This window comes from Ammospiza nelsoni, chromosome Z (assembly GCF_027579445.1).
Source record: "Ammospiza nelsoni isolate bAmmNel1 chromosome Z, bAmmNel1.pri, whole genome shotgun sequence".
In the NCBI taxonomy this organism is placed as follows: domain Eukaryota; kingdom Metazoa; phylum Chordata; class Aves; order Passeriformes; family Passerellidae; genus Ammospiza; species Ammospiza nelsoni.
This window is the reverse complement of record NC_080669.1, coordinates 72,051,026-72,065,744: the sequence shown is the minus strand read 5'-3', so window position 1 is coordinate 72,065,744 and position 14,719 is coordinate 72,051,026.

Sequence of the window (14,719 nt, the reverse complement as noted above, 5' to 3'; positions counted from 1 at the left end):
AAGTGCCATGTGTTATAACAATCACATCAGTGAGCTTTTGAGAAGGAACTGCATTTCAGATTATTCATGTTCTGTTCTGAGCAGCGAGTTCCTGTTCTGTGTCAATTGCAAAATAGGAGCCACTCAAAAATTATAACCCTTGTCATAAACCAGCCCTTTGGAAAAAATAGGCCATCAGTTTCCTGTTTTCTCCTCAAATACTGTCATTTGATTTTAGGTAAGCAAAGGGGGGGAAAAAAAGACAGGAAAAAATACCTATCAAACTGTATTGTGTGCTGAAGGCAAGACAACGTTCTCAGTGCAAGCTTGCCATTCTTTTTACACATAAGGCTACTCAGGGAAGTTCTTTTCTGCTGACTCTTTAATTTTCCTTCAAGTTCTCTTGCTACCAATCTTATATTTCTCTCTTCCTTTTTGGTTCCACTCCCTTAGCCTATTTCCTTTTTTTTTTTTTGGCAGTAGGAGCATCTTTACTTAGCCAGGCAGTTGTACATGTGGGATTGATATCAACATTTTGTAGTTAAGTCTTACCTCTGCAAAATTCCATGTAGCAAGCTGCATGGAAAAGAGAGAACAGGAAAAAAATAAAGGAAAATACTACAGATAGAAACGTTCTTCATGATTGTACAACAAACTATGACAGGTGAAACTTCAAGCTGAGCACAGTGAAGGTACAATATCTCTCCAAGTAATTTTCTCCATTCTGAATTAGACAGCACAGACTTTTTAGCGATTAAAGGCTTAACTGAAGTCAGCTCCTGGGAAAAAAACAATGCCAGATTTGGGAGAGGGTGTCTACAAGAAAAAAAAATCACAACCAAGCCTCTAGAGACTCAAAGGTAATGACTGCACAGAAAAGGTCTTGCTGGCTTTATGTATGGTAGAGGCTGTCTAAAAGACTTATTTGGACAATATTCTTCATAAAGCCTGGTGTTTCCCACCATATGTTTACACTTTTTACAAGCATAAGGAATCGCCAGTGGTGCCAAGTTATGTGGTGATTAGACCTTTTCATGGGTTCAAACTAAAATTCATATGAGGCCAAAATAATGCAGCAGCTTTCATCAGCCCCTGCTGCAGGGGTGAGATTCATGCAGGCTTTGGACTGAACCTCCCCTTACATGGACCAGATTCATGCTGGACAGGCTGATCAGAGCAACAGCTGTATGAGACTGGGAAAATTTTTGTCCTCTCCTTGAAGCACTCAGCAGTTGGACATAAACTCTTAGATGTTTACATTCTGGCTAAGCAAAAAGACAAAGAGCGGGATACAGTAATTTCCCAAATTTATGGACATCTTAAGTCAAATGCCTTGCTATGCAGAAAGGGCTATTATATGGTTATGGATTGTTATTTTACTTCATTTGTTATGTAATTAACAATTTTTACATTACTGTTTTAAATCATACACCCTTCAGGAGATAAAAATCAAATCATAAATGTAAATTATTGCACTGGGAAGGAGTAAGGATACCTGAGAGAAAAAGACCTGCAGAGGGAGGGGCAGGAGGTGCTCCAGGTGCTGGAGCAGAGATTCCCCTGCAGCCCCTGGTGTACCCCATGGAGAGGCAGCTGTGCCCCTGCAGCCATGGAGATCCACAGGAGGGCAGAGATCCACCTGTAGCTTCACCTGTGGCTCCTGAAGCCCCAGTCTGGAACAGGGTGATGCCTGAAGGATGCTGTGATCTTGTGGGAAGCCTGCATTGGAACAGACTTCTGTCAGTCAAGGAGTGATAGAGTGGCTGGGTGGACACTGGTCATCCAGCCAAGGTCAAGCCACCAGAATTGGATATTAACTTAATCTTTGTGGTGTGTCATTTTAACAGAAAGACTTTAAAAGAGGCTTCTGTCTGTTTATTTTGCTTTTTTTGATAACAGCTTACCTTTGGTCAGCTTCATAAGTTTCTCACATGAAACCAGGGAAAGAAGACACTTTTTTGGAATCAGAGAAATGTGACAATAAATCATAAATTTCCTGAAGGCCAGAGTGTACAGAAATCACATTAATTTTTAAAACTTATTCCACTTTTCAAAGTGTTGACTTCATGTGCAGATAATGAATTAAAATCAGACATAAATAGACACAAAAATCTTTACATGCTGTTATTTAGGACCTCTTCTCATAGAATTTCTTTTGAATTTGAAGCAGTATTACCTGATCCATCTATCTTGGGTAGCAAGTACTCATGAATATGTTGCTATATACATATCTAAAGGATTATTCAGTAGTAATGACTCTACTTTTTATAAGTACATGGCTTTATTTGGTCTTCAGAGTTTAAACTTTGATTTACTATTTATCTCTCATATCCCCAAAACAGAATCCTATTTTATCTGATGTATTTATGATCCAGTGTCCTAGTTTCTTGCAAGATACTATAAAAATATATTCAAAGAATCTTAATATCTCTCTTGGAATGCCTGCAGCGGTACAATTAAGTTTCAAAATATGCATATCAACTTAATAACGGATTGCTGACTGGTATAACGAAAGACATGAGATGTGAATGGCTCCTGCATGTCTCATGGATGTTAATCCTGAAACTGAGTAACCACATTTTAAAGGGAAATATTAGTAAAAATTTTATTACTAATTGGAAAAAGAAATGTTAGTGTGGCTAATAACTCCTCACAACTATTGGTTAATGCTATATTCCAATTCAAACTTGGAGTGGAACACATACTTCATTGCTAACTGGAATTGCTTGCCAGTCAAATGGAATTTCTTCCTCCCTTTTAAGGAATTTAATTTTTATCCTGGCATACATGCTGTCCTTTTCACTAGCCATATTTTCAAATGTTCCCCCAAAGAGGACAGCAGACAGTTACAACCTTCTCTTTCTTTTTTTGTGAATAAAATGCTGACTTTTTCATATGCAGTTGACAACACCCGAAATTTGACAGGAGGCTTGTTCTTTTCTTTGGACTAGTCTTGAGCTAGAACTCAAGTTAGAGAAGTATTTAAGATCTGAATAGATCTGTTAGGTGAATGCAGCTTTCTTGGATAAGAGCATGGCTAGGGAATAAGATTGCACTGAAAAAGATGATTCCTAGACTTTCCACAGTAACTAGAAGAAACAGAACTTTTAGAACAAAGTCGTCTGTGGTTTAAGGATCTTCTCAACACTAGCAATGACAAAGCTTCATCTTACTATGGACTGGGTAAATCTAAAGAAGCAGACTGCTACATTTGATATCTGGCCGACACAAACATTTTTAATCTTTCTTTTTAATCTCCCCTGAAATACAAATGAGTTAAACTGAGATAGAAGCCAAAGCTGTGATCTCCCATGTTATATACACCAAGGTACCCACTGGTTACAACCTCATGCACCTGTCCTTGACATCCTCAAGACCCAGCCTGCAGAATCTCAAATTGGTTCTGCAAGGAGCAGCACCATAAATCAATGGGGAAACTCAAGCTTATCTGGTGTTGTCAGCTCTCATGACCCTTTCATTATCTTGAAGTTTAATAACATCTGCCTCATAGTCTCTATACCCTCTTATTCTCTTTAGAATGCTATGGTTACATCAGAAACTAAGCTTTCTTTTAAAAATGAAGTACTTTAGATTCTGTTTTGAAGTTGGAGCTTGGAAATATAACTTTTGTGTCCATTGACAGTTCAAAACACAGGAGGTCAATTAAAAAGACCAGTCTTGGGTTAGTTTGTATTATGGAAGAAGGATAAACTCAAGACTTTTTGTGTCCCAACATATGTTTTCAATATATTAATTAGTATATTAAAGAGTTTACTGTTTCTTCCTCTTTGAAAATACTCATAAAAATGCTCTGTAAAACAGATGTCATACAAAACTTTATAGAATGCATTCTATTTACAACTAAATCTAAAAACCAGCTCTGTAGGGCTCTTTTTCTTTCCAAAGTTTATCTGATTGATAATGATCTAGGTCACAATGCAGTAGAGTCTTCCTACTACTCTGCCAGTATTGTCTCACAAAGAGTACAGTCATTAAATACTACTTAAAGGATAGCAGAGGCCCAACAGGATACAGACCTTTTATGTTTGAGACAACTTCAACCAGCACTCCAGCAGATTAAACGAATGATGGATTTGTGTTTATGAAGTGAGTTGAAAACAAAGTACAGAGGAATTGCCTGATACCACCATGGGGAAGCATACTAAAGACAACCAATCTTCTCAGTCCAAGTCAATGCAAACCGTTGTCTGTTTTGTAACCATTACTGACTTTTCCAATATTCTCAGCAGAAAGGTCAGGCATAGGGAGATTAAACACCCCTTTTTGGGATCTCTCCATTCGGGTCCTTAAGCCATTGACATGACCAGTCGATAGCACTGATGGACTCTTACAAGGAAACAAATAAAGTCAGAAACCTTTGTAGTAAACTCCTCAAGTTTAGCCAGGGCCCCTTAGAGAATAGAATGCTGACACAGTGGCAAAGAAGTTTCCTGTCTCCAGAGACATCCGCCTTGTACCCTATCCCTATACCATGTAAAGCAATATTGTGTTCACCCTACTATTAGTCACTTATGGTCACTCTAACACCTTTACCATTAGTCAAGATTAGATCCTTGCCAAGGGTATAAAAGTAGCATATTGTACCCCTACTAACTCGGAAGAAGAAGAGCTGAGACGCTTCACAGACCCTCCAATAAAGCCATACACGTGGAACAGCCAGTGTCTTCTGCTTCTCCTCTCTCTACCCTCTGCTGGAGCCTTAAGCCAAGAGAAAAAGCTACCTAACAAAGAGCTTGAAATCATAAGAGCTGCCTAATCACTAAGAGCTGAATATTCCCTGCTTGCTAAAGCTGTCCTGCAGCCTTAATCTGAGAGTGAGCTGGCTTCTAGCACCCAGTCCCCTTGAAGACTGAGCTCTAGAACTGTAATAGCTTGCATAAAATAAGACCAAGCAAAGCTCATTTAAACCTCCCCCCCAATGCCAGAATCCAATTACATATTTGAAATACAAGTGTGAATTTGACTAAAGGGGTTAATATAATTTGCCAGGTTTTGTGCTGGCATAAGTTCCTACATTTCTAGAGCATTTAAACCCAGCCTTTTGACTGAACTGCAGACTGCATTAGATAATCTGCTGGCAACAAAGACTTATTAGGCTAGGATGTTAAACATAATGTTTGGTAATTCAAGTCTATGTCAGCATAGGGCACAAAGAAGGTCAGAAAGCATTTAAATATAAACTAGCCTGAAAATATCTATAAACGATTCATAGTTTTATCATAGTTTCGTTTCACTATTGGTATTTGCCTTTTGTTACTGCTTCAAATTGCTGCTTCTAGACATAAGTAAAAGAATTATACAAACATTAAGTATAAATGTTGTTAAACAAATATAAAGAAATATTCTTTAAATACAAGCCTATGCTTATATTTTTACAGCTCTTACCTTCCCAAAACCTTTGTTATATGAATTTCCACAGGAAAGCACATGAGAAAACAGCAAAGTGAAAGTTTTTTGGGGCTTACCCTTTGCAAGAAAGTCCAGTATAATTTATTATTGAAGTTTTGAATGTCACACTACTTTCAAATGTGTTCTGTCAGACACATTTGAAAACTAAGAGTCAACATATATAAATCAATTATGCTTGAATGAGTGGGTCTGATCTTATCTTGCAACTCAAAGCATGATTGCAGGTCTAATTCAAAGGATGTCCACAACTCAATTTGCTGATCCTACTTTGAGAAGAAACTTAGGAAAATATAAAAAACTAAATTGAATTCTTAATGTCTTTATCAAATAGCTGTAGGTCTACTTTGGCTGTAACTGGACTAGAATCTTCTAAAGTCATGGCCATTGCTTTCAGTAAGTTGTGCTTTTATTTTTGGAAACCATGATTTTTTTTCTTGTAGCTGGTAAATGTAAGAGAATACAACATAGAAAATTCGGGTACCATTAGGCTGAATGACTATTTTTGTCAATGATTTTGACTGGTCCTAACCAGCTATTTCTAAATCCATTTCTGTGCAGTACTGTAAAACACTTATGAAGAGCTGAGGCAGCTCAGCATCATGTGATAAGGAGGCCACCTCCTCATCTTCCTCACCAAGGCCATCAGAAATGTAAGCAATAGCTTGGAGAGAGCTCATCACAAGGCTTTAGACATTGCATTAGTGTCTAGTCTAGTGCTCTCGAAATTATGTGTGTGGCAGGGAAATGTACAACCCAGGATGTATGCCAGACAATACACTGCAGTGAAGAAATAATGGGTTCTAGCATTAAAAACTAAAAAAAAAAAATTTAAAAAAGCAAATCTTCAAAATACTGTTTGTTTTTTTCATCTTTATCTCACATTATCTTAGTTCCTATTTTGGTAAATGTTTTTAAATGTACATAATACATTAATGGAATAGATCATGTGTACAATTTATAAATAAATATATATGCCTTGATTATGGGTGCATGCTTAAAAAGGTCTTACTAATAGAGGTGCATGATCAAAAACTTTTGGAGGTCACTGGTCTGGCCCTAGCACAGTAACAGTATCAGTGCGTAAACACATAGGAGATGCCATTGTTAGACATAAATTCTTTTATCACAATAAACTAATTTCCCAAGGACATATGACAAAACAAAGGAATTGGAAAATAGAAGTAATGTAGGGTGTTCCCCCTCCCCTTTTCCACTTCCTTTCATTTTTACATTTCCCGTCTTCCTCTCTTTTTTTCATTGTATTTGGCATTTCTCCATCTACTAATTGCTCCACTCCCATTTGGATTAGTTACATTTTTCTTTCAAAAAGGTTTTATTTTGAAAAGACTAAAGCCTTAAGCTCCTTTTGCATTTTTCTTTTCATTTTTTCCTTTTCCTCATTTTGCCTAGTTCTGCCAAAATCTCTTGCTTCTCCCAGCATCTCCCTTTTTCTGTCTCATTCTGCTGGTTCTGCTTTCCACTACCTAACCACAAACTCCTTGCATCTGATCTGCAGATACTTCTTTAGGCCTTCACCAGGCCAAACATTTACCTTAACCCTTTTTCTTTTTCCCCAGTGGAACGTCCTATTTTCCACATCCTTCCTTTCCTGTTATTTTCTTTTCCCACAATAAGATGGAAGAGAAGTATTTAGGAGCAGATAAGTGGGTTTGTTTCCTCCGGCCCTCAGGCTACTTGGAAACCAAGGTCTTTATGAAAGCAGGAATAGCTGAACATTTGTTGCAGCAAGTCCCTTCCTGTCTGTGCTTCTCTGTGCCACTGAAATGCAGAATGGATTTGTAGAGTCCTTGGAGCCTCATCCGCTTCTGGCTGCTGCTTGGAAGCTTTCTGAGACGGGCTTGGGCCGCACTGAGATTAAGACAGGGGCAGCGAGACAAGAGGTGCAAGGGACAACAAAGAGCCTGCAGGAAGAAATGGAACTTTGTGTGAAGCTGAGGGACAATCTAAACTCAAGGGAAGACTGGCTACATCAGCAGGTGGCAGTTGCTGTGATTTGAGTATTGTCACAGCAGAAAATGTCACAATAAACAATCCCCGTGACTTAATGATCGAGAGCCTTTGAAGTCTGACATTATTAATTTAGCTGCTTCTCTGCTGCTGCACTTTTCAAAAAATCATTAACCTAAGTGTTTCAAGATGCACAATGGCATAAGAAATTATCAGTCACAGTGAAGTACAATCCAAAAAAAGCACTGTAGATACTTATGACAATTAATGGGTTTTTTCCTCTCTAGAAATTTACTAGAATTAAAATAAAGGATTAGTACAGGAATTATCAATGTATATGCACTGGTTTTTTGTCAAAAATATCACATCAAAGTATTATCGTACATATCAGAAAACTTTATTAACATGTTACAGATGCCACTTAAATTATTTCTCAAAGTATTTTCTAGTTCCTAGTTTCACTGCTTTAACTATGCTAAAAAAACTAAGCTTGGAGATATGGTTTCTTCTAATAATATATTTTTTAAAATATTCTATGACAGAAATAGTATCTGCACCTACATCCTATAGATAAGATATCCTATTCCATGCTAATGCTCTCAAAACATCAATAGAAATATCCATAGAAATACTGCTCCATAAAATACAGCAATGGCTAGATTATACACTGTATTTTTCTATAGATAATACATATTATATCTCTTTTTATAAGATTATTTGAAAGCATGAGCATATATTGTCAATAATACAGTTTCTTAGTGCACCCTAAGTGTGTATTATATTTCAAACAAGCACAACTAAATGACTAATGAGAAGAAGCACTTCCTTTACCTTCACAAGAAAAATTGTGATATCTACTAGAGAATAGTTGGGTAAGGTGGCAGCAGAACTGTTCACCAAACCCTGAAAAAACAAAAGGGAGGACATTCATTATGAGTGAAAATTTAATGAGATGGATTTGAAAACAGAGAAAAGGAAGTACATCTTTCAGAGTGATGAAATTGTTGGATTTGTAGCCATGAAATAACAGTATCAAGAAGTTCAAAAAGGCAATAAATACAATCTTACACTAAAGATTTTAAAGGGCATAGGTTTGGATATAGTCTTTTAACATTTCTAGTTCTCTAATTAAGGATGTCAGCAGAGCATGAGAAGATCTGACAACAGAAAATACACAGTCGAAAAGCTCTTTCTAAATCACACCTCTGACTAGCAATGTTGCTTACAGAGCAGTGGGACAGATGGACAACTTGACATATTACAGCACTTTTCAAGTGAATTTGCAACAAGAACAGCATTTTCTGTGCATTAGTTGCTAATCTGTTTGCAGGTTCTAAGCCATGTGAAAATGTGATACAATTAAAGGAAAGCATAAGTAATCATGCATTTATAGTGAGTCACATGGTTAGTGCAGAAAAATTGGCATATAAGAAATTCATAAGTTTACCTAAATAAAAACTTTATTGCAGACCCTATCCATGTTCCACATGCACTCTACACAGTGCAGAAATCTGCAACAGTGTAAAACTTAGATGTGGAAACAGATGTCCCCATGCTTCCTAAGCTCAATGCAGTGGATCAGCTCCCACCAACATTACCAAATTGGTTCTTTAATTCCTTTGTAACAGGAAAAAACTCATATGAACCATGAAGGGGAAGCATGGAAAAGCACTGCAGCCAGCTGAATGATTCACTAATAAAAAGAATCCAATTTTTGGCAATAATAAATGATCACATGATTGACTACAATGAAACTATACAATTATTCAATAGCTGTATGTGTATCAGTCATGAGACATGGAAATGTGAATATTTCAAAACATTATTTCTTAAACACACCTTAATGATTCCTTGTTACTTATAAAATCCAATTGTCTACTGAAGTCATACAGTACTAATTACAATTCAGAACAAGAGATAGAATAAATAAATAAAAAGACAAATTACCATTAAACTCACACATTCTTATGGCTATGTCCTCACATATCACAGAGACAATTTGACTCAGAACAGCTGCTGAACACTGACAAAGTAATAATCAGAAGTAATAATGTTTTGGTCACATATGAACGCTATTGTTCACATATGATTATTTTTGTAAAATAGTTACTCCCCAAAGAATTAACCAAATTGTTAAAGATGCAAAAGACTTTCAAGGTCAACAAGTCCAATCACTAATGCAACACCACTAGGTTTCCTGCTAACCCACGTCCCAAGTGCTGTGCGTCTACTTGTCTTTTAAATACCCACAGGAAGGTGACTCAACCACTTTCCTGAGCAGCCTCTTCCAATCCCTGTCACTCTCTTTGGTGACAATATTTTTGCTAATATCCAATCCATACCAACCCTGGTGCAATATGAGGCCATTTTCACTTTTCCTATCATCACTTGCAGCCTGGAAGGAGAGACTGAACCATGTAAAAAAACCTGTTGTGCCAACTTCTGTGGAGAGCAAGCATAAATGTCACAAATCAGACACATATGGGAAAACACAATGTGATTTTACAATGCATGAACAGTGCCTTGCATAAAATCCATTTCCTTACATTAGAAAGACAAAATATGGCAGGACAATAATGCATTGTATGAGTAGTCTGAAAAATTTAAATTTAATGTTTACCTTATCTCTATTAAAGTTAATGGTTACCTTATCTGCATTATTCTGGAGTTGCCTCCAGGACTGCATATTCAGATTTGCCAGTCCTTGTGGTTTTATCATGCCTTGTGATGTAATATGCCTCTGAAGAACTCTAGTTACTGATGAGTGAATCTCTCCTTGAAACAGAACCCTCAAGATTTTGTGACTACCAAGAAACACATACAATACAACCTACATCCTAACTTCTAGATTACTCAAGTTGTCATCTGTAACGCAAAATGTTGTCGTATTCCAGACCTATTTGTTCCTGTCTCTTTCTGACCTGCAGCCGGGAAGCTGCGGTGTGAGGTGCTATCGGGCGCTTTTTAAGTCGGCTGTCACAAGCAGCTCATCCCCTCTTGCCCGTGTGAGTTTTGGCTCGCTGACTTCCTGGTCTTTGCCCAGGCAGAGCCGTTTCCTTTTGGGATTTGTGTTCGGTTTTTTTTCTCTCGTGTTGGAGAATTTGCAGTTGGCTCCATGGAAGAGAATTCCACACATGTCGCCTGTACTGCCGCATCGAGTAGGGTGGCTGCTCTCCAGCAATCTGGTCCAGCTCCATCGGTCCCTGCTCCAGGAGAGAAGACTACGGAGTCACCCCAGCGTGGACACCTTGCCTTTACTGCTCCTGCCGAGAGAAAGGGGAACTCCTCCCGCAAGTTTCCAGCCCTTGATCCGTGGAGCACCAGCCGGAGCTCCAGATGGAGATGAGCAGAGCACAGGGGGATGGTGGGGGAAGACTGGCACCACCTCTCCCTTTGTCCCTCGAACCGCGCACTCGGCTGTGGAGCGTCATCCTGGGGGCTGTCCCCGGCATTTGGGTCTCTCTGTTTTGTGGAGTCTGCAAGGTTAAGCAGTTTTCTATCTGATGGGTATTTGCTGTTATTTCCTGACTGTTGCTGCACCCGTTGCTGCACCCTTTTCACTTCTACTTGTATTCATCACTTATTGGTGGAAAGGGATTGGTTGAACCTATAAAGGGAGGCAGCTCATTCCAGAGTATGTTCCTTCAAGTTGTTTTAAACCAAGACACAAATTCTTTTTGTTTGTTTTGAGACCCTAAGTAACATAATGACAGGTTATCTATTACACACCTGCTATGATGGGCAAACTGAGACAGTGCTGGGCTCTACAAATACAGCAGAACAGGAACTCATACATTTTTTCAAGTCAGAATTTTTTGTCTGTCTTCCTGTTCTGGCTCCAAGCATGGGGTTTGTGTTCCAGCACATCAGAGGACACAAAATCTCTGACAGGAAGAAACTTACATAAAATCTTGTTGCCAACTAGAAATGATACTACAACACAAAAAGAATTCTGATAGATACAACACAAACAGAATTCTGATAAGTAAGGCATACATCCCTTTGCTTTTCTCTATGCAGCGCACTATGATACACTTGGCCAAATACATGAAAACGAAGTAAAGTATATATTTAACTAGTAACTTCTTGAGAAGCAGAGATGTCTGAAAACTGAAATGCCTCATCAGCACTTAGATTTTACCACCCAAATCTTTTGTGAACATTTTTCTAATGGATTAAAGTGTTGCCATGAACGTAACAAAACATCCTGGGAGGTTGTTTTAAACCAGAGATCAGATATTTCTGTTCCTGTTTTGAAAAGTGTGCAGCATCTACCAAATGGACCTAGCAAACTTTTTTTAGGAAATATCTGGGGCAAAATCAGAATGCATCATATGTGTCTCCAAATCAGTAATGCTCTTGCAAAGCTGCTGCTGATTTTTATACACACATTCCTTGCTCTCCTTAGAATGACTTACATAAATATACATTCATGTTGAAAGTGTATTATACTTATACCTTTAAAAACATGAGTTGGCCAATCAAGCACCTTTGCAATACTTCAGGTGCTGGATAAAGAGTTGCAGTGCCATTATGTGCCCTTGAGCTACTAGATGAGTTACTGATTAAATGATTTAAAATGCTGTTCTAGTTTACAATTTATTCAGATCTTTGGTACAGTTCAGTTTTAGAATTTTAGCCAGCACAGTTCAGTTTTAGAATTTTAGTCAATCTACCATTTACCTGACTCCAGAAAAACACATCTGGCAAAAAATTTTGTGGCTTTGGAAAATTAAAAATGTCCCAGTATGACAGCCTGATTACATCCATATTACATTCACCCAAAGCTCTAGGAGACAAGGCACAGTTACCTACTTGAGGTGCACACAGCTTCTAGCCTAATATGAAGCTATATGGACTGTCTCATCAATGTCACTCCCATGTCTTCTCTGCAGTGCTCAATGAAAGTTAGAAAGCTATTTGCCCACTTTAAGCCAAAAAATTTGAAAATTAAACATTAAAATGACAAACATTTGTATGATGGCCTCCTTGACCAACCACAAAACCTCTTCTAAGCAACAAGACCATTTCAAGGTTTCCTCATAATTTAGAAAGATGTTATTAGACTAAGACAACCTACTAATGCCCCTGGGAAAAAGTTAATGCTGACATAATTTTTTATGGCTGGCCCTTCCCCACTGGAAGAGTAATCTGTTGTTAAGATCATGCGTTTTACAAAGTTGTCTTTCTTGAAACATTTTCCTTGGCATTCTACCAGAAGTCTGCAAAGATTTTACTCCCTTTCACAGAAAGAAGACCCCTTAATAGAGAAATAAATAAAAAAGGGAAGCAGATACAGTACAGAAATTATCATACAATAGAATTTATTGGCAAATCATTGTTTCTTTTTATGGCTATTTTACAATAATTATGAAGTTCAATATGTCAAGAGCTCTAAGGTAATGTCATGATGACATTTCAATCTGGTGGTACTCAAGCTGAATGGGTTTTCACACTAACTTGTAACAATCAGAGTTATCTGTACTGTATCAGTGATGGTGAGCAAGTCTGACAGTTACTAGCTCATGACAAGCTTGCCCACAAACAATTTTTCATTTCATTAATCAGGTGAAGTAAAACCAACTTTATTACCCAATTTTATCGAAACAACTGAAAACAACTGTATCTCATAACTTAATAGTAGCTGTGAATGCAACATTTCCATCTTTGACAATGTTTAATATATCTTTCAAGCACTTTTTTCAGGATAGCATACTTATACTTCTAGCTTTTCAACCATTTGTAGTACACTGTAGCAATCTGTGATCTTTGATGACACTGTCTATGGTATAAAAGTTGGCTTTAGTCTGACTCAGCAGCAGTGTGTCAAACAATGATGGTCTCAGGACCAAGAGAAAAAGGGCTTTCTCCTGCTTTAAAATAAAGCATCAAAAGTAGGGAACACCAAATGAAGACAATTCTTTTAAATAAACACTCTCCACTTCTGAGCTGGTGTACACACAATGACAGATGCTGAAAGGAACCACTTGGGAACATCTACTTGTGTGCTCAGAGCAGGCTCAGCTACAGCAGGTTACCTAAAGCTGTGTTCAGCTGAATTCTGACTATGTGAAAAGATAAGAACTACACAGTCAGTCCCAGTGTTTGATCTGCCTGACAAAAAAAAAAACTAAAAAAACAAAAAAAACAAACCCAACAAAAAACCCCACAAACAAGCAAACAAAAAAACCAACCAAACCAAACCAAACAAACAAAAAAACACCTCAAAAAACCCTGTTCGCTTTCTAATTTCAGATTACAGTTTCTGCTTTTTAGTGTGTCATCATAGGCTCTTGCCCTCTCAGAGGGCAGTACAGGGAAATGTTCAGCTCTCTTCACTCCCTCCCTCAGATATTCACACATAATAGTTAATATCCTGCCAAACTTCAAAGTTTTTCTTCCCCAGGATGAACAGCCCCAGCTCTCTCAGCATCTCTTCCTATGCTGGATGCTCCAGTCATTCAGTTGTAGATGTGCCCCTCCACTGGACTTCCTTCTGTACATCCCTACCTTCCTCATGCAAAAGCCCAGAGTTAGATTCAGCATTTCACACACATCTGCACTCAGAGCAGAGAGGAGAGGTAGGATCACTTCCCATCATCTGCTGGCAAACCTCTACCTATCAGGCCTGGAATGGTCTCGTTTGCCTTTGGCGTAAGGGTACAATGCTGGTTCATGTGCAGCCTGTTGCAGCAGGGTCCCCAACTCCTTTTCTGCAAAGTTTTCAACCAATCAGCCTCCTACTTACATACTATTTTCCTTATTTGTGACTTTAAGATATTAACAATGCCTACAGAGTAGTGAGAAAAATTAGGACCTGTAGGACCTGGCATATTCCAAATGAGCAGTACCTTGTTGTCCAATGCCATCCAGTTAAAGGAGCCCAAAAATAAACATGCAATATTTTTCCCCAGTAAAAAAAACACTTGAAAAGGAAAGTAAGTTTAGAATCAATCAATAAGAGTACCTAACTGAACATACACTAGAATTCTTTGGTGCCAGAAGTGGACAGTTAAGAGAGGGGGGTTATGGAGTTGTGAATGTAAAAGCAAAACATGTCCTAAATAGACCCCACCTTTAGAAGGTAATCACATATTTTACATATACGAAGTTGTTTTGAAAGCTGATTTGCCAAGGTTTGCAGAACTGAAAACGACAGCTTACTGTCAAATACATCTCTTTAAAAAAAACCAAACCAGGAATGACACCATGAAGCTTACAAAACGCTCTTTTCTTTTTCCCTAAAATACAGGCATTGTCTTTTCAATGAATGCTGAATCAACTTTGTTTATCAGGAGACAATTGCATCTGTAACATTAAACAACAGCTCATTGTCAATTTG